Here is an 18,961-nt window from a genome sequence, read left to right as displayed (position 1 = left end):
GTGGTGGCTCCACAGAAAATATTACAGAGATATTTATGTGGTTTTGAGTTGGGGAAATGTATACGGATTCCTGCACACTGCTAGAGAGATATTACTTCCTTAGGAGGCAAAAGAAAAGTAGCAAACACTTTAAATTAGATGAACTATTTAAAATTAATAAAAACAATCATTTATATCTCATCTCATTAGATATTTCTTTTAAATAATTCCTTTATTATTTGAAATAATAACACCATGATTTATTAGCATATATTATGTGTCAGACATCAGGCAAATTATTTCATGTAAATTACTTAATTTAACAACAAATCCCTAAGTATTAATGTTGAACATTCTATCAAAAAGTTTGATTAGGTCTAAGTGAGAACTGTGTGCCAAGGAGTGAAGCCATGGTTATTTGACTCCAAAAATGCTTTTTATCTCTATCAATTTATTGAAATTTGCATAAAGATCCTCATTGGTTGTCCATTATAATAATGTTAAATCCAGATTGGTCAGAGCATTGAAACAGGGTCCTTTAGACAGTTGCTTAACTCTTCCATATGTCATTTACACAGTAAAAAAAAAAAAAAAAAAAAAGACAGGAGAAGTTTACACAATCCAATTAACCTTAGCCTGGTATTAGAGCATCACACCTACTTTCTCCCTCTAAAAACTCCCACCCCCTTTGAATGTTCTGCCTCTAGCTAATTTTCATGGATATGAATGGTCTTCTCTAACCACTTAATGTAAATGTATCTGTAAGTTGTTCTCTAAGATAAAATATTGCAATATGTTGTTACTTTTATATTTATTATTTATGTATTGTTTAATTCATCTTTTTGTCTCAATCGACTTTAACCTCTAGACAGCAAAATTTAAAAAAAATATTATTACTATTTAATTTAAAATTAGCAAAGTTCCCAGCACATAATAGAAATACAACAAATAATGTACTAAGTATGTAAATGAAGCAGATTTTGCAGTACCTTGCAAATTATATTTCAGGTTTCTATTAATTGTTGATATATTAACATATGAACACACTAAATGTAATTTGCAAAATAATTAATAGAAAAGTTAAAAAATGCCAATGTACAGTGTTTATTTTACAACTTTTATTGAGTGCTTATTATATTTCTAACACTGTCCTTGGTTCTGAAAATTCAATATATGAGGAAGAAACAGTTTTTTTTTTGTTTTTGTTTTTTTTTTCTCCCTTAAGGAGTCCAGAGTCTAGCAGGGAGATAAACAAGAGAGATATGAACAGCCAGAGCATTAATAAACTCTATTCATCTAATTAATTGTTTTCATAATCAAAAATGCAAACAATTAAATTCAGTAAGGTCTCTTTAATATTATATAACTGCTGGATTGATGATTACTTTCTTATGTTCCCTGAATCACCAGTAATATTACATGTAGTATGAAATAGTAACAGTTTTATTTATAAGATGAATTTTATCTGAGATATTTCATACTCACGTGAGATGAAATCAGTTGGTTTTTTGTTAGAAGTATTTTAATTACTTCTTTAAATGTACTTTCAAACTGAGTAAACTAATAATATGTACATTGAGTGTTTCCATTTTGAGTGTTTTATCCTCACTACTGGGATCAATAAATGAGCAGATGATGGTAGGGAAAAAAAAGCTTCTTAAATAGGGAAAAAATTTCTTAACATTGGCCTAGGCAATAATGTAATGACTCCAAAATCATAGGCAACAAAAGCAAAAGTAGACATAGAGAATTGCATCAAACTGAAAATCTTCAAAGCAAAGGAAACAATCAACAGAGTGAAGAGACAACCTGAAAAACTGTAGAAAATATTTGCAAACCATACATCTGATAAGGAAAGGGGTTCGCATTTAAAACATATTAGAATCATGAACAGCTCAATAGCAAGAAACCTGATAATGATATTTAAATATGGGCAAAGGACCTGAGTAAACATTTCTCAAAAGAAGACATTTGAATGGCCAACAGATGCATAAAAAGATTATTAAAACCACTAATCATCAGGGAAATGCAAATCATATTCACAGTGAGACCTCACACATATTAGAATGTCTATCGTCAAAAAGACAGAAGATAAGTGTCAATGAGGATGTGGAGAAAGGGAAACCTTGTACACTGTTGGTGGTAATGTAACTTACTGCAACAGTATGGAAAACAGTATGGAGATTTCTCAAAAAATTAAAAATGGAATTACCATATGATCCAGCAATCCCACTTCTGCTTATTTATTCAAAGGAAATGACATCAGGATCTGCAAAAGATATCTGCACTCCGGTGTTCATTTCAGCATTACTTATAATAGCCAAGGTACGGAAACAACCTAAGTATTGATTGACAGATAAATAGATAAAGAAGGTGGGCTATTATTCAGCTGTGCAAAAGAAGGAAATCCTGCCATTTGTGAAAACATGGATGAACCTGGAGGACATTATACTAAGTGTAATAAGCCAGACAGAGAAAGACAAATACTACATAGTATCACTTGTCTGTGAAATCTATAAAAGAGAAAATAAAGTTGAACTCAGAAGCATAGAGTAGAGCAGAGGTTACCGGGGGCTGGTGGGATGGGGTAAACGGGGAGATGCTGGCAAAGAGTACAGAGTTGCAGTCATATTGAATGAGTACATCTAGAGATCTAATGTGCAAGCATGAGTACTGTATTTAATATTACTGTATTGAACACTAAAAAGATGCTAAGTGGTACTCTCGTCACACACACAAAAATGACAACTATGTGAGATGATATGTTAATTAGCTTGACTATAGTAATCATTTCACTATGTATATGTATATCAAACCATTATGATGTATTCCTTAAATACACACACAATTTTATTAAAATATATAAATAAAAAATAAAAATAATTTTTTTTTGATAAAAAAAATTAGGTAAGTGAATGGATAGGTTGAGCTACTCTATTTACCACTAGAAAAAAAGAAAGGGAACAATTTAGAATGGGACTGACTTGTAAAGGTAAAATCAAAATGCAAACGATAAATAATATTTGCATGTTTACTAGATACCAGGTATTGCACTTTTTGTGTTTATTTTAATTTAATCTTTACAACAGTCTCAGAGACTGTTAATCTTATTTACTCCATTTTGTTAATGAAGAAACTAAGGTTTAGGGATACTACTTTTTCCAAGTTTATAGAACTAGTAAGTGGCAGAGACAAAATTATAATCTAGGACAAGAAGGCCACATCAATTATTTGTGCTTTAATGCTTCCCTGTGTCCTCTTCCTGCTATATGTTCTGGCATACCTTGTGGTCTTTTCAGAATAAAACCTAGTAGGCCCTGATTTCTGATGCAAAATACTATCAGAAGTTCTCAGACAGTAAGTGGCAGTCTTGTTTCTATGTCTGGGTATGGATATGGCACGTCCAATTATACTATTGAGAAATGTTCATCCACAGGGAAGTCAAAGAGTATCTTGACTTTTTTATGAAGATATTAGAAGAGGAAATAAGCATCAGAACTTGATAAGTAAGCAATAAAATACAATCTATCATTTGTCTGTCTCTATCTATCTATCTATCTATCTATCTATCTATCTATCTATCTATCTATCTATCTAATCTATCTATCTATCTATTAAAAGTTTTGGATAAGTGAAATGTGTCCACTCAAGAAGGAGAAAGAATGAAAAGATTTCTTAATGAAAGGGGTTAGTATTAAATTGGGAAGAACGGAATAAAACTACCAGAGATTTTGGATTTCATGGCCAGAAGTTTCCTGTAGAGTCAGTGACATGCAGTTACAAGAATGGATATGGGAGAAAGTCGGAAGTACATCTGCCAAATACACCCATACAACCTGCAAGATCATCCATTGAGGCAAAGAGTTTGGTAAAAAGAGTACTCAAGTTTTATGGAGAACAAATAATAAAGAATACTAATTACCTGATGATCTAACAGGTTATATTGCTCTTTTCCCTTGGTTCCCAGGAAACAAACAGCAAACAAATCTGTAGGATGCTAATAGTAATTTTGCTGAACCTCATGATTGGTTTATGTTTATTATCCTTTAATATTTTCCATGTTTTTCTTGTGAAGATGTTTTCATCCTTATAAATATTAAATCTAGTAAGCTATAAAAAGCACATATACACATACATATGTCTATATGAATGTGCATATGTGTATGTCTTCAGGATTTCAATTATTTTGGGAACTATTGTAAATTATTGTTATATTTAGACATTTATGTTCAAAGTTTGTTGTTTTAATAAAGAGATAATTTGACATAAATAATTTGTTAACAAATGGTATAAACCTATGTTGGACAAATCAGAAAAGGGGCATTATTATTATGAGGGAAATCACATTTTTTTCTTGGCATCTGGCAGCAAATTATATAAGTAAGATGATATAAAAATTAACCTTTTAAGGACTGAAAATATAAGTTATATAAGCCAGTTATGGAGGAAACAGAATCATCAGGCGTTGTTGAAATAAATTCTCCATGTATGACTATACTCATTGAAAGTATATAATATTAGGGCTCATACAGTGGTTTTCTTCAGATGACGGCATAGGTGCAGGATAAGGAGGAAAGAGATTCTGCATTTTGTCTTGATATTGTTTGATAACAGATGACATTTTGTTAATGTTGTGTCTAAAGTTTGATGTGAATATTAAGTATGAGAAAAATAGTCTTGTTCTTATTTAAGTCCTATAATGTCATTTTATAATATTGTGTGACAACCCTACTTTTCACACATCTACCCTGTACTGAGAAGGATGCCATATGTTTGTATTTACTTAACTGTCAAAGTCAAGCTTCCTGCTTCTCATTTGGGTTATAATATTTTACACCTCCTGTGTTCTTCTGTATTAATATGATGCTGTTCTAAATGATCAGTTTTGATTTTATTTATTTATTTATGTATTTATTTATTTAATTTAATGTTGAGAACTCACTAGAGCAGAAGACACAAGAGGCAACCAGATGTAGGAATGAAAATAAATCAGAGCCCATGGATACATAGCATTAAGAAAACATCCATGGACAATTTTAACTCAGGTTTTTTCTATTGGTGTGAATAATATTATAACAAAATAAAATTTACGCCAACTTTCCAAAATTGTATGAGGAGAGCAAGGGTGATTATAGTTCCTCAAATTCTTATTTTATAACTATCCTGAAGCAACAAGGTAGACCACTAAGCCTGAAAACAGTGAACTAAAGGCTACAGATACAAATGGAAATTACTATTTGTAGCTCAACAAACATGATTGGAAAAGGAAATAAAATGGATAAGGCAACAAAATAAAAATTAAAGGAAAACAAAATCAGACCAGATGTTTTGTGAATCTGTTTTTCATGCAGAGATGCTTAAATGCAAGGAATGGCCTTCCAGGCAAGGTTGCTGAGATAATAACACTGAATTTGTTCAAGACGGTTTGATTAGAGGGTCTGACAGTAGAGATTTAGAACTAAAAGGGAAATAAGCTGTGTAGGTCAGCTGGGCTGTGCATTTAAGAAGAAAAAAAAAAAAAAGTCTCATGTCTTCATTCAAGACCTTGAACAAAGATTATATTTCTCTGCTTTTCATTTAGACTTAGCATAAAAAACATAATTTGTTTCACCTTTTTTATCAATCTTTTTAACAGCTTACCTCTCATTACTATCAGCAATTTTTGCAATCATGTTACTTTCTTCCTGATTTTATTATCATTAGCCTCATTATAGAACTTCCACTAGCGTCCTCTACTGTGATCCTTTTTATGTGGGCGTTTATTCCACGTGCTACCATCTTTTATCATGTTTGAATCTTGGCAAAAAATTTGTTCTAACTACAATACCTTGTAGATAGATTGCACTGGTCCCATGCAATCATTGTAATTGCTGGATATATGACTGCTATTCGTGCCAATTTTCACTTATGAAGTTTCTGTGTGGGATGAAAACTTGTTCTTGGATGGAGAATTAAGAAATAAAAGAACTATTAAAAAAAAAAAGAAAACAAACAATTTTAAATAGGAAGTTTTAACATTTCCATGCCTCTTTTTTTTCCTAAATTGAGTCTAAGCTGAACTAAGATGTCCATACACAAAGGATATGGATTGTATTTTGCAGGATATAAAAGTGACTAAAAACCACTGAAATGCACAAATAAAAAAATAATATATAAACAATAAGGTACCACCTAATAAAATAATATTTACAAATTGGTTACATAACATAAACCAGTTCCAATAAAGTAGCTTCTGATAAATTCTTCAGTTCTTGTACAGCTACTACTCTAGCAATGACTCCCACAGTATCAATTAGTTGTGTTTAAACTCTATTAATTAGAGACATCAGAGGCATTCAGATAGGAAAATTACTCGCCTCTACTTCACAATCATCAAGAAACTTGTGAATACACAATGATTTAGAAAAAAAAAAAAGAAATATTTCCACAAAGACCAAAGCATATTTATTGTGATCAATCTCATCTCAATGGAACAATCATAGTATATAATGCAATGATGTACAAACATAGAAAGAGGAAACACTTTCTTGGAAAAGGACATTGTCTATCCATTCTTACCCATGTACGTGACGGCACTCATGTTTCTTGTAGTATTTGTTTAGGTGCTTATTTCTTATACTGTGAGTTTCTTTTTTTTTTTTTTAAACAAAGGCAGTAACTTATTTATCTTATAATCTCCTATACATGGCACAATATCAGAGATAGGAACTGTGTAAATATTCATTGAATGAATGATTTTTTAAAAATATCAATTTGTAATTAATACTAGTTTCCAGGCAGAGAGAGACAGAGGAAAAATAATCCTGCTAGAACTAAGGGTGTTAAGATTTACCTGTGGCTATCAGACTTATATTTACTTTGGCAGTATATAGTTGTTAACATACGGTGTGCTGGGTTCTCTAATTCTTACCTATTAAATTTCACTCTTTAATAACGTTTTTAATTAAAAATAGTATATAATTTAAGATAGTAGTAATTATTAAAATGATAATACTTATCTATTACTACATGTAATATTATTTTATGGACAATAAATAAATGCTTTAGAAAAATAATAGAAATTATCCATAATGTCACCAACTATTAAAAACTACTATTAGGAGTTTGGAAATTTCTTTTCCAACTTTTTTCTGGAAAGGTATGTAATTATAAGCAAATAAATAAACACATATGATTTTAAACAAAGATCTTATTTTAATAGGTATACATTCTGATTGTTTTCCTTAAAATAATTTCATAAGCATATTTTTGTACATTTTAAATGTTCTATAAGCTTTTAAATTGTTTTATAACATTCCATTAAATAAAGGCATTACTTATGTTCAAACAATGGTTAGTTAGCACTATAAAATTAACTTTTTAGTAGTTGTTATTTCAGTCAGTAGTTGTGGTTTAAATTTTATAACTACACAAATCTGTAAACCTGCATATGTATAGGAGGGAATCTTGATTTACTAGAAAAGAAATTTCTTTGAGAGTGATAATGTTGGGACTGTCACTTCCTAACCTAACTCCACCAATCCATTGCATAGATTGAAAGGTGAATTCATTTCACTAAAATGCTTAATTAGTTATTCCACTGATTTATTGTTTGCCATTGCTGAGTTACTTATAAACATCTTTGTTTTTACCTATCATACAAATTTTTTAAAGGCTCTTTTACCTTTTAGTTAGGTAACTCTTCCACAGCATTTACACTAACTGGGTCCGTTAGCAACGTGTTAATAGCTGTCAACTCTAGATATCACTTTTATGTGGATACCCTACTTATACTTAAGGTGGAAATCTTTATAATCTCTCTTGAAATTTTAATTCATGACAATTTCACTTAGTGATTTCAGTACTTTTTAAATAAAATTTAGTAAACTTCAATGTTAATTATTTCTGCTTGATTACATCCTACATATTAGAAAAAAATTGTTTTGATATAACCAAATGTGATTTTTAATATTCTTTTAATATCGAAATAAATCCATGTTTATTCAATAAGATTTTGGATCCAGTGTATGTTTTCAGAGTAAAATTAGAAAATGAAATAACAGTATATAAATACACAGAGCATCAATAAAGAGACAACTCTTAAGAGAAAAATTACTGATGCTTGGTGAAATTGGGGTCTAGTTCAGACGTTATAGGATAACTATGAGTAGGAGCCATTAGAGAATCTTCCAGGGAGAGCTTTGTGGAAACTTCATAGAGAAATTGCATATAAAGGTATATCATAAGCACAGATTCTTTAGAAATCTGAGTTAAGATGAAGTATATTGAGTTTCCTGGAAGGATGGTACCTATATATAGTAAGCAGTATCATTTACCCTTCACTTTTTGTTAATTCTTATAATTTGCCGTTTCGTTACACATACTTTTGTAGGGATTTCCATATTGTTGAAAATAATCATGTTGATCCATAGTATTTTGTGAATGACACTGATCTTGGAATCAGAAATCATATCTTAAATTAGCTTTTAACTTTCTGGACTTTGTCAGATGCATGGTGAATTTCAGTTTTTAATAGGTTTCTTAAAAGTATTACTAATGAGCCTGAGAAAGAATTAATCTCATGGAGAGTTGTCTACTCTGTGAATTTTTGAGCAGCTGAGAACAAAATATAAGAGACATATACGTTTCAATAAAAGGGCATTGTGACTGAGTGTAACATACATTTATTGAGTCGGGAAGTGAACTTCCCTGAGGCATCTATCCAATAACAGTGTTGTCCTTTTTAGCTATTAGCCATCTTTGTTTTCATGGGGAGCAGTATTGTATTTCAGATGGTACTTGAAATAATTGAACTGCATAGTTAATGTTCTGGGGGAAAAAAAATGAAAGAAAATTTGCCAGGTTATAAACAACTCATTTGTTCCTAATTTTATCTGTGCATTTGTAATTTTATATACTATATTCTTTGGTGTTTCTGTTCTACTATATGTGTCATATATCTCAAGGACGTCATTTAAAATAATTCCAGGATGCTCTTATCCCTGTGCCCAAAAGTATAAATTTTGTAATTGGATACCCAAGTTGTTCTGTATTTTCATCCATAAACAAGGAACAGCACCCAAATGAACACTGTTTTTTACAAGAGTATTCAGCAACAGAGGCATCCAACATTAGCATCCAGTGTGCAGAAATTGAATGGTTTTATTGCATTAAATGGGAGAATTGTTCACTACTGTCTGTTCCTGCTGACAGTCCTGATGTTCAATCTGGTAATATCCTCAAAGCTATTTTTTATTTATTTATTTATTTATTTATTTTCACCCAGTGCTTTGATGTTAGATGCTAATAGGTTCTTGGTCTATGGGAGAGGAAACAGTGGGACAATTAACATGAAAAACAGTCTAAGAGGAGTCAATGGAAGTATAGGCTGAATGAGAAGAAATAAACTTGGTTTACTTTTTCTGTTTATTTTGTTATGATAAGGGTAGCATAAAACACAATAACCTACACTTTTGTTCCTACAGCAGAATAGTTAAATAGCTGAGGGATTAAATTTTGTTAATATCTTTTTCTATGGCTATCTTCTCTGGTGACATCTCTAGAATACTTTAGGTTCCCTTGGGCTATGATGGCTCCATATAGATCCAGAATATTAACATTACTAGAGCACAGTTATGTGAACTTTGTAGAATTAAAACTATCTTTCTAAATACACATAGATGATATCTCATGTCCAATTAAAATTAATGTGAATACTTATAATGCATTCAGTTACATAATTTTATAATTGTTTTGCACAATTTTAATAAAATTAAGTCTACAATTTCCCCTTCTCATCATGCATTTGGGGATAGCTGAGTAATATAATTATAGAATCACCATATCTTAAAGCCAAATGGAACCTTAGCATTTGTAGGACCTTAGCAGGTGGGACAAACTTGATTTTGAGTTTTGGCTCAATTACTGTAACTATGAAATTTGGAAAGATACTTATCTGCTCAAAGACTTATTTCTTCATCTTTAAAACTGAAATGTAACGATCTATCTCTTAGGTTGATTATAAGAATTTAATGAAATAATACACATATGTAGCTTAGCACAATGCCCGGAAAACAACATGCGTTCCAAAATTATTTGTTAAAAAGTTAAACAAACAAATTGACAATCAGAGATATTACTGTGTGAAAGCTCAGAGAATTGGGGAAAGGAACAAACTTTTTCTTAGTTACATTCTTGGAAAAATTAAAACATGTACAAGATTCCTCCTCATTAATTGTAGACATCTGTGATAATCAGAGTTACTGAATATGTAAGATTCAACATTATTAGTTTTCTTCCAATTTTAGAAGAGCTAAGCACATTGCTTATTAAATGTCTAAAGTGGAATTGGCATTGAATACTGAACATTTGAAGAGTCTCCTTTGTTACAGTTGATAAACCAACATTGATTCACTAACTAAATTCCATTATTTACATTAGAATTCACTATGTTTTAAATTGTATGTGTTTTGACAAATGTATAGTGACATGTATCCACCATGACGGTATCATACAGAATAGTTTCTCTACAGTGAAAATACCCTGTGCTCCATCTATTCATCCTTTCCCCCTTATCTTGGAATACCTGACAGCCACTGACTTTTTTTTTCCTTTCTTTTTTTCCTTTTTTTACTGTGTCCATAGTTTCGCCTTATCTACAATGTCCTATAGTGGGAATCATAAAGTACCTGTGTAACCTTTTCACATATCAATACATTTATCTTTCCTCCATATCTTATTGTGGCTTGATAACTCATTTGTTTTCATTGCTGAATAATATTCCATTTATGGATGTGTCACAGTTGTGTGTGTGTATGTGTGTGTTGTGTGTGTGTGTTATTTTTAACCCGTTCACCTGTTGAAGAGCATCTTGGTTGCTTCCAAGTTTTAATAATTATAACTAAAACTGCTAAACATTCACATGAAGGTTTTGTGGGCATATAAGTTTTCCATTCATCTGAGTAAATACCAAGCACAAATACTGCATCATATAGTAAGAATATGTTTAGATTTATAAGAAATTGCCAAACTGTTTTCCAAAGTGGCTGTACCATTTTGTATTCCCACAATGACTGAGAGTTCGTTTTGCTCCATATCCTCACCAGCACTCGGTGTTGTCAGGATTCTGGATTTTGACATTCTAATAGGTGTATGTTGGTACACCTCATTATCATTTTTATTTGCAATTCCTTGATGACATGCGATGTTGAGTATCTTTTCATATGCTTATTTGTCATCCGTATATCTTCTTTGTTGAGGTTTTTGCTCAGATCTTTTGACCATTGTAACTATTTTTTTGTTTGTTTTCTTATTCTTCAGTTTTAAGAACTCTTGTATATTTTAGATACTAGTCCTTTATTAGATATGTGTTTTGCAAATATTTTTTTCCTAGTCATGACTTGTCTTTTTATTCTCTTTACAATATCTTACACAGAGCAGGTTATTTTTTATCAAATCCTACTTACCAGTTTTTTTCTTCATTTATGCTTTTAGTGCTGTATTTAAAATTTTATTTTCAAATTCAAGGTTATCTAGATTTTATCCTAGGAGGTTTACAGTTTTGCATTTTACCCGTAAGTCTATAATTTCATGTGTAATTTTTGCTTTATACTTTTTTCAGCTGGCTAGAAAAAAAAGTGTTTGGAAAATTAGTAGCTTCCAAGTCAAAGCACACAGTCAAAGAATATGTTTTTCAAGGTGAAAGCAAGAATTTTACAAATTTAATGTGAGCATGTGTCAAAAATTCATTGTTGAGAGCCACTAAGATAATAATGCTTATTTAAGAGGAACTGGATAAAGAATGAATGGTTAAATTTTTTTTTTTCTAATTTAGAAACAAAGACTTGTTAATGTCCTACAGAACAATAAAAATGTAAGCTTTAGGATTATATTTTCTACAAAAATTATTCCATATCTATTATATAAAAATTCATTTGCATCACTATGTGACAAGTTATCAGTTTTAAAAACAAAATGAGCATCTACCCCTACAGAATTGTAAAATATTCTAACCAATATTAAATAGCAAGTGGAACAAAGGTACACTGTCCTGGAGAATTAGGTATCTGGCAGGCAGGCCTGATGCATCACGTCTGCTAGCAGTATACTAAATGAACAAGCAGTAGTACCTTTTGCCTATTTCCAAGCTTTAGATAAATTTCTTAACTCCTTCACAGAGGAAACTGTTATAAGAGCTTACATAACATACACTTAAAAGAAACATGAAGGCTTCAGTGATTTTCCTTCCGTGGTTTTTATTTCTGTAGATTTGTGTCTACATAAACACTGCAGAGTTCCTATAAGTATGGTTGGTAAAGAACTAGTTTGGGAATACAAATCTTGAACTTTATTTCTCTTTTGATTATAGTCAGAAGTAGGCCAGGTAAGTTTGAGCTGGTTAAAGTCCAATGAAAAATAAACAGCTTATAGTGCAGAGAAACCAGGCAAACTTTTGAGATAAAAGTTAACAAAAGTTCATTGAAATGATAAAATATTTATAATAAAATATTGATAATTTTGACTATTGTATTTTGGGAAGAATAAAAGACAATAGAGAAAATAATTACTTCTGTTTACTAGGTTACAAACCCTTTGCAGACAGATTGTGCCTTATTTATATTTTATATCATCTACATTTTCTAACACAGTACTCCTTAGGTTTAGGAGCGGAGACAAAAGGCAAGTTTTTAAAGTTGTAAAAAGGGATGAGGCATTTAAAAATTTTCCATTTAGCTATATGTGTACTCTTTTTGTTTTTAAAGTAATACTTGCATATATCTTTATGTAACATATGAATTAATTTGGAGACCAATCGTCATGATCAAAGTCTTGCCAAACAGAAATTTTGACCAACTTAAAGTAGATACACAAAATTAACTTATATATTGGTACATTCTGTTTGCTTTTTGAGTTTTTTTGGGGAGAGAGGGAGGGGATAGTGGAATTGTAAATTTTTGTTCATTATTTTCTAAATTTCTTATTTATTTTTCTCATCATTGACTTTGAGTATTATTTTATATTAATCTCAGGTATATAGCATAATGGTTGGACATTTACATAATTTATGCAGTGATCCTCCCCAGTGGTCTAGTACCCATCCAGCACTATACATAATTGTTGTACCCTCTCCCTGGCATTGGTACTCTGGGTTGGGGAGCCTGGTGTTGGGCTGGGGTCTCTCGCTTCTCCTTGGGAATCTCCTCTGCCAAGATATCCCTCCCAATTCACAACCATCACACATGCAGGTGTCTGTAAAATGAAATTATGTTAAAGAGGAAAAAAAGTGCTTTCTAGTTTCATGTTTTTGGTAAAAGAGGAAGAAAACTAGCATATGTTTGTTTTTGTTTGTTGAACATTTGTGCAGTTGCCTATTTAATGAGTTTTAAATGCACAGCTATAGATATAAGTTTGCAAAATGGAAACTTATTTTCTTATACTTAAACTTAGCTTAATATTCTGAGCTCATATACAGTGGGTAGCTAACCTTAATCTTGTCAATTTAATTAACTCAATCTCTTTTGACTTATAACTCAGTCTCTAGGAAAAAATAAACTTTCTCTTTAGAAAAATACTGTTTTCTCTCTTCTTCTCTTCTCCTTAGACTTTTGTCTTAGGTATGCACATATCAGAGGAGAAAACAGTTTTGGTGTATTATTCCCTATTCAGTGAATTATGGCCTAAACTGTCTACATCTCCAGGCTTTGCCATTGAAATTTTCAAAGCACAGCTTTGGGAATTGAAACAAAACAACTTTTGCCTGTCAACAACATCTGGATTTTGCAAATAAAATAAATTCCTGCTTTCAGTCTATTCTTTGGGCTATGGGTTTATAAAATTCTGCTTTGGAGGTCAAAAGCTAATAAATTAACCTTTTGTTCTCAGTGGATTTTGTTTGTTTTCTATATTTCCTGTGACAAATTCTAACTTTAACTATGAAAAACTAAAGAATTAAGAAAAAAATCATAGAAAAAAAATTACGTGCATTGTGTGGACCCTGAGAAAGAAGACACCTATTAATCTGGGTTCCTGGTGGCTAACTGGGATCAAATTTAAAAATAGAGCCTAAAGGCCATTTCTAAACAGGGTCCTTTCATGCAAACCACACTTCAGGGAGGATCCTGCACTGAACTGCCTGCACTGAGTTCCTGCCATCTTAGCCATCCTTTATAAAGGAGTTCCTGGAAATGAATTCCAACAAATACCCATCAGCATCTTTACTGACCAGTCAGAATGGGTCAATTCTGACAAATCAGATCAGTGTTTTTTGGACAAATCAAACTGTGAGGATTTGTAGTCATCATTTCCATGAAGATGGACTAATCAGGGACCAGGGACAGACACTTTCGTCTATATAAGTCAACTCCCCTCTGGCTCAGGGAGTACACGTTCCCCTTTCAGTGCTGAAGACTTCATTTCACTGGCTGAAACTGAAACACTGAAGACATCTCACCAGACCAGAGGGTAGCAGAGCAGAGCTGTCTTGCTGGAGAGGGCTACCTCGCCCTAGGGCTACCTCACAGCCATGCTATTTCACAGCCATGCTGCTTCAAATTGAGCAATTTGCATGGAATAAAATCTCCTTGTTCACCTCACCATAAATCAAGGATTCCTGTTGGTGTTGAATTGGCGCTAACCACCATCAGTTGACAATTTCAAAATCGCATTGTGCTATACTTGCTACAGTGACTAAAGGTGGAGTTACTCAGAGAAGTTTGCTACAAATGAAGTAACTTTTAGTCTAAGATCAGTATCTTTATTGCCCTGTTTATTCCTGTTTTCCAACATAACAGAGATCACCCTTTGTATCACAGGACAGCTAAAACGATTGACAGAAATTGCTAGTAGTTTAGCAATTCTCTGCTCTTAAAATAATGTACTTCAGAGTTTGCAGTAACACCAGGTCATTCCACCCCTACCCCCAAGTCACATGTTAAGCTGACACTTTGAAACTATTAAGGCATATCTTCAATCAGTTCTTCAAAGCACATAATATTCCGAATGGCTTGCTTTATAATAACATTTTCTTGCTTTTAAACCTCATTTTAAAAATGATATAATTCTTGAGTCCAAGTGCATCTACAGTTGAGAAAAAAATAAATTGGAGGTAGAGCTCCTAGTGATTTTTGCTATGTCTAATAAATAATCCAAGTCAGCAAAGACTTGAGAGATACATCAGTAGGAAGTTTTATACAAGGTATTTGGTGTTTTATTTCTTTCCGTAGAGGTTTAAGGTCATATAAGTAGGCATAAAAATGGAAGCTCTTTTGAAGGCCATTTTAGCTACTTAAATTCACCTGAAATATGAACAGCAAAGAAATAACTGTTTTTAAGAAATTAGTTTAATGTTTAGTTATTGTGCATATGGAGGTGCCCAACATATTCTTTTTTTCTTTTTCTAGCACTCTAGGTTTAGAATTTCATGGAAATAATTGTTGCTGGCAGTTTGGGAAACATTCAGGGTAATGGGAAAGTGTCACAATAATGGAAATTTGACAAACCTTTCCTAATACTTTTCTGCTATTTAACCTTAGTAATTCAAAAGATCATTTAGTCATCAACACCAGCATTTTCAGTATATCTGCTTCTGAACAATTCTGGTTATATGCTTCTTGCCAATTACTCCATATATTATTTTTTCATATTGTATATGTTCATGTAGGACTTTTATTTCTGTATCTCACCTCACCTCACCTTCAGAATGATTAATGCTATGGTTTCTCATTTTGTTGCTCAGTCAAAAGCCATACCCACAGAAACTTCTATAAGGCCAAGCAGAAAAGGACAAAAAAAAAAGAAAAAACAACCCAAAATCTATGTTATATTTTTTATTCCCTGTTTTAAATAATAAAATAAGTTGTTGAGCATGTATATCATTGTTCTATATAGAGAAAAGGTGAACATTCAATTCATCGTTAGTGAATATTCTTTGTATACTTCTTCCTGTGCAAAATTCACTAGAATAAATAGTTTTTGGCAGTTGTGATTTCATTGTTAATTAAACAGAAATTACATAGTTAAGCAGTTAATGAATCTCCCAAGAATGAATATTGTTTTTTCCCCCAAATCTTTTCAATTTCATAGGACTAAGCAAAAACAGCTTTGCGATCTAAAATTAAGCACCTTTAGTGAATACAGATTAAACATTCATTGTATTCATATATGTTGTGTTTATTTAAGAAAATTACCAATGTGCTTGAAAAATAACAACTTCCTAATGTGTCATTAAAGTGCATATCTGTGGACTTTTAAAAAACTCATGATTATTACGCCTTCCACATTTAAATTTGTACTTCATTTTCATGGGAACTATGATAGTGATGATATACATGCAATTTTTGTTAAGATGGGATTATGCCTAGATTTATTATATGTCTTAATGACACATTCATAACTGAATGCTGCAAATTAGGTTAAAACTCTAGTGAAATTATAACAAAGGTTTTCAGTGTTTAATCTTTTTCATGCAAATTACAGCTGTTCTTGATATGGGTCAAATTAACTATACTTACGGACACATAAATGTTTCTATTTGTGTTCATAACCCATGATTTAGTATCTAGACAAAATAATTTACTGTTCCCAGGCACATCTTGTAAGAGGACTTCATTAATTCATTCAAGAAACCTTTTTTTTAACCTAACAAGTGCCATGTATTGTACTAGGCAATAGGTAGGATGCCTCAAGTAATAAGATAAAATTCCTGTACTCACATATATTTAATAGTCTACTAGAGAGGTAGTTTCATTAATACATCTTTAAAACATAGGAAGAAACACTAATGTAACCATATAAACCACTTTATGGGACTCCCAAACGACATGGAACTCATTTTGTCTTGTTCTAGATAAGCATGGATTTCCTGAGAAATGATTAGGTAGTGTCTTGAAAAATAGTATGAGTCGATCAAGCAGCCCAAAGAGGGTTTGTAGGTGTGATATTATGATTTATTAGAAATACCTATTTGGTGTGCATCCCATTTAGGAGCACAGAGCTCCTAAAATCCTTGGAATTTCCTAAGTGATGAGAGACATAAAACTACCTTTTGTATTAAGGAGGTGACTTTTGGTTCTCATCAAAGGATGAGGACTGGTTGCCCAGGGAACCAACCAGGAGATTAGAGGGTTGGAACTTTCAGTCCCACCCCTTGACCTCCAGGTACAGGAGAGGGGACAGTGGTGAATTAATCACTCATGGCCAGTGATTTAATGAGTCGTGACTATGTAATGAAGCCTCTATAAAAACCCAAAGAGACCAGGTTCAAAAAGCTTGTGTTGGCGAACACCTGGTGATGTGGGGAAAGTGGTGTGCTCGGAGAAGGAATGGAAGTTCAGCACCCTTTCCCATACCTTGCTTTATGCCTCTCTTCCATCTGGCTGTTCCTGAGTTATAAAAGTTAAATCTAGGTAGTAAAATGTTTCTCAAGCTCTATGAGCTGCTCTAACAAATTAATCAAACCTCAAAAGGGGAATGTGTGAACCTCTGATTTATAGCTAGGTGATCAGAAGTACAGGTAACAACCTTGTGACTGTTGTCTGCAGTGGGGGGGTGGAGAGGAAGTCTTGAAGGACTGAACCCTTAACCATGGAAGCTGATGCTATCTCTGGTTAGACAGGGTCAGAATTGAATTAAATTGTAGGCTATCCGGTTAGTGCCCAGAGGATTACTTGTTGGTGCAGGGGAGCCTACACACACACACACACACACACACACACACACACACACACACACACACACACTGAAATCAGGACACATGTTGAAACTGGGTCCAGGAACCCAAAAGAACAGTCTAGGTCAAGGTTCTAATATGCCTTCTAATAGAGGCATGGAAGAACATGGTGGATTTGGGAAATCATAATATAGATATAATTGAAACGTAAGGAGCCTCCGGAGGAATGATAGACATCAGGTATAAGAAGGTCACCAGGGACAATATTCTTTGGTAGTTTGAATTTTATGCTCTGCACAGTAGGAGGAAGGTGTGACTGCTGGGAGATCACTTCATGAATGCCTGTCCTGTATAACTTACCTGTAGGTAGTGAACATATATATAGAGAGAGGGGAAGTTAACAATATGTTCTGGAATTACAGAGGTCTTTTTGTTGTAGTAATTTTCTATGTATATTTTTAAGAATTTTGAGTGGGGATTCATTTTATATAGCCAGAAGCCACACTAATTCTTTGAGTAGTCTCTTAATTTCTTAGAAATATTAATGCCCATGCTTGTTGATATTCCATATATCATTAATTTTATCTGAGAGTATTAAACATTTTATAGAAAAAGAAAACTCAGTGTTATACTAAGAATACTCTGCTGTCTTCATGCTCTAATCTTGCAAGGAGGGAAAGAGAGAGTGAGAGAAGTCAGGAGATACTTCCAAGTGGGCAACTTTCTCAGGGATTCATTTGTTTCAAGTCAATCTTTTTAAAGCCCTTTTCACACTTAATTGTTTTCACAGATGTAGTGAAGTTGCTCTTTACCAGGGGTGCCAAAAAATATATACACATGACTTGTATTAATATTTTGTTATCAGTATATATTTAATATTACAATTTTAATACAGTTTATTCCTTTCTTAAAATGTGTATACATTTTTTGGCACTCTCTGTATTTCATATTTTGCATTATTTACTAATTTATAAGATTTCTGTAATTGTGTTAAATCTCATTGTACACCAATGAACACTACTTGAATGGACTCCATAGTTTTATTTTTCTATATATTTAGGGCAGGTAATATTTTTAAAGAGTTTTATAATCTGTATAGTGTTGCTTTTAATCATAATTAAGTATTCCACCATTATATAATTTATTTTTGTTTGAATCTAGAAACTTGCCTTAATTTCTACCTACAAATCACTCAAATCTAAAACTTCATCTACAGCAACTGGACTCTAAAATAACATAATCTATAAAAATAGTTGATAAAATATAAAATTCTGTATTTCACAAATTTTGCTGTTAAACAGATATAAGCATAATTACATCTGTGTTTTTCCTTCCTAA

General features: G+C 32.2%; 1 protein-coding gene across 4 annotated transcripts in view; it reads left to right on the top strand.

The window, feature by feature from the left end:
• The window catches only part of CTNNA3 (catenin alpha 3), a 1,445,036-nt gene that overhangs the window by 1,007,949 nt on the left and 418,126 nt on the right, over window positions 1-18,961 (top strand). The gene's annotated exons all lie outside the window — the stretch shown is intronic.

The sequence above is a fragment of the Rhinolophus sinicus genome, chromosome 15 (genome assembly GCF_057876585.1).
Source record: "Rhinolophus sinicus isolate RSI-liver-muscle chromosome 15, RSI-T2T, whole genome shotgun sequence".
Classification (NCBI taxonomy): domain Eukaryota; kingdom Metazoa; phylum Chordata; class Mammalia; order Chiroptera; family Rhinolophidae; genus Rhinolophus; species Rhinolophus sinicus.
This window is presented reverse-complemented; position numbering and strand designations above follow the sequence as displayed.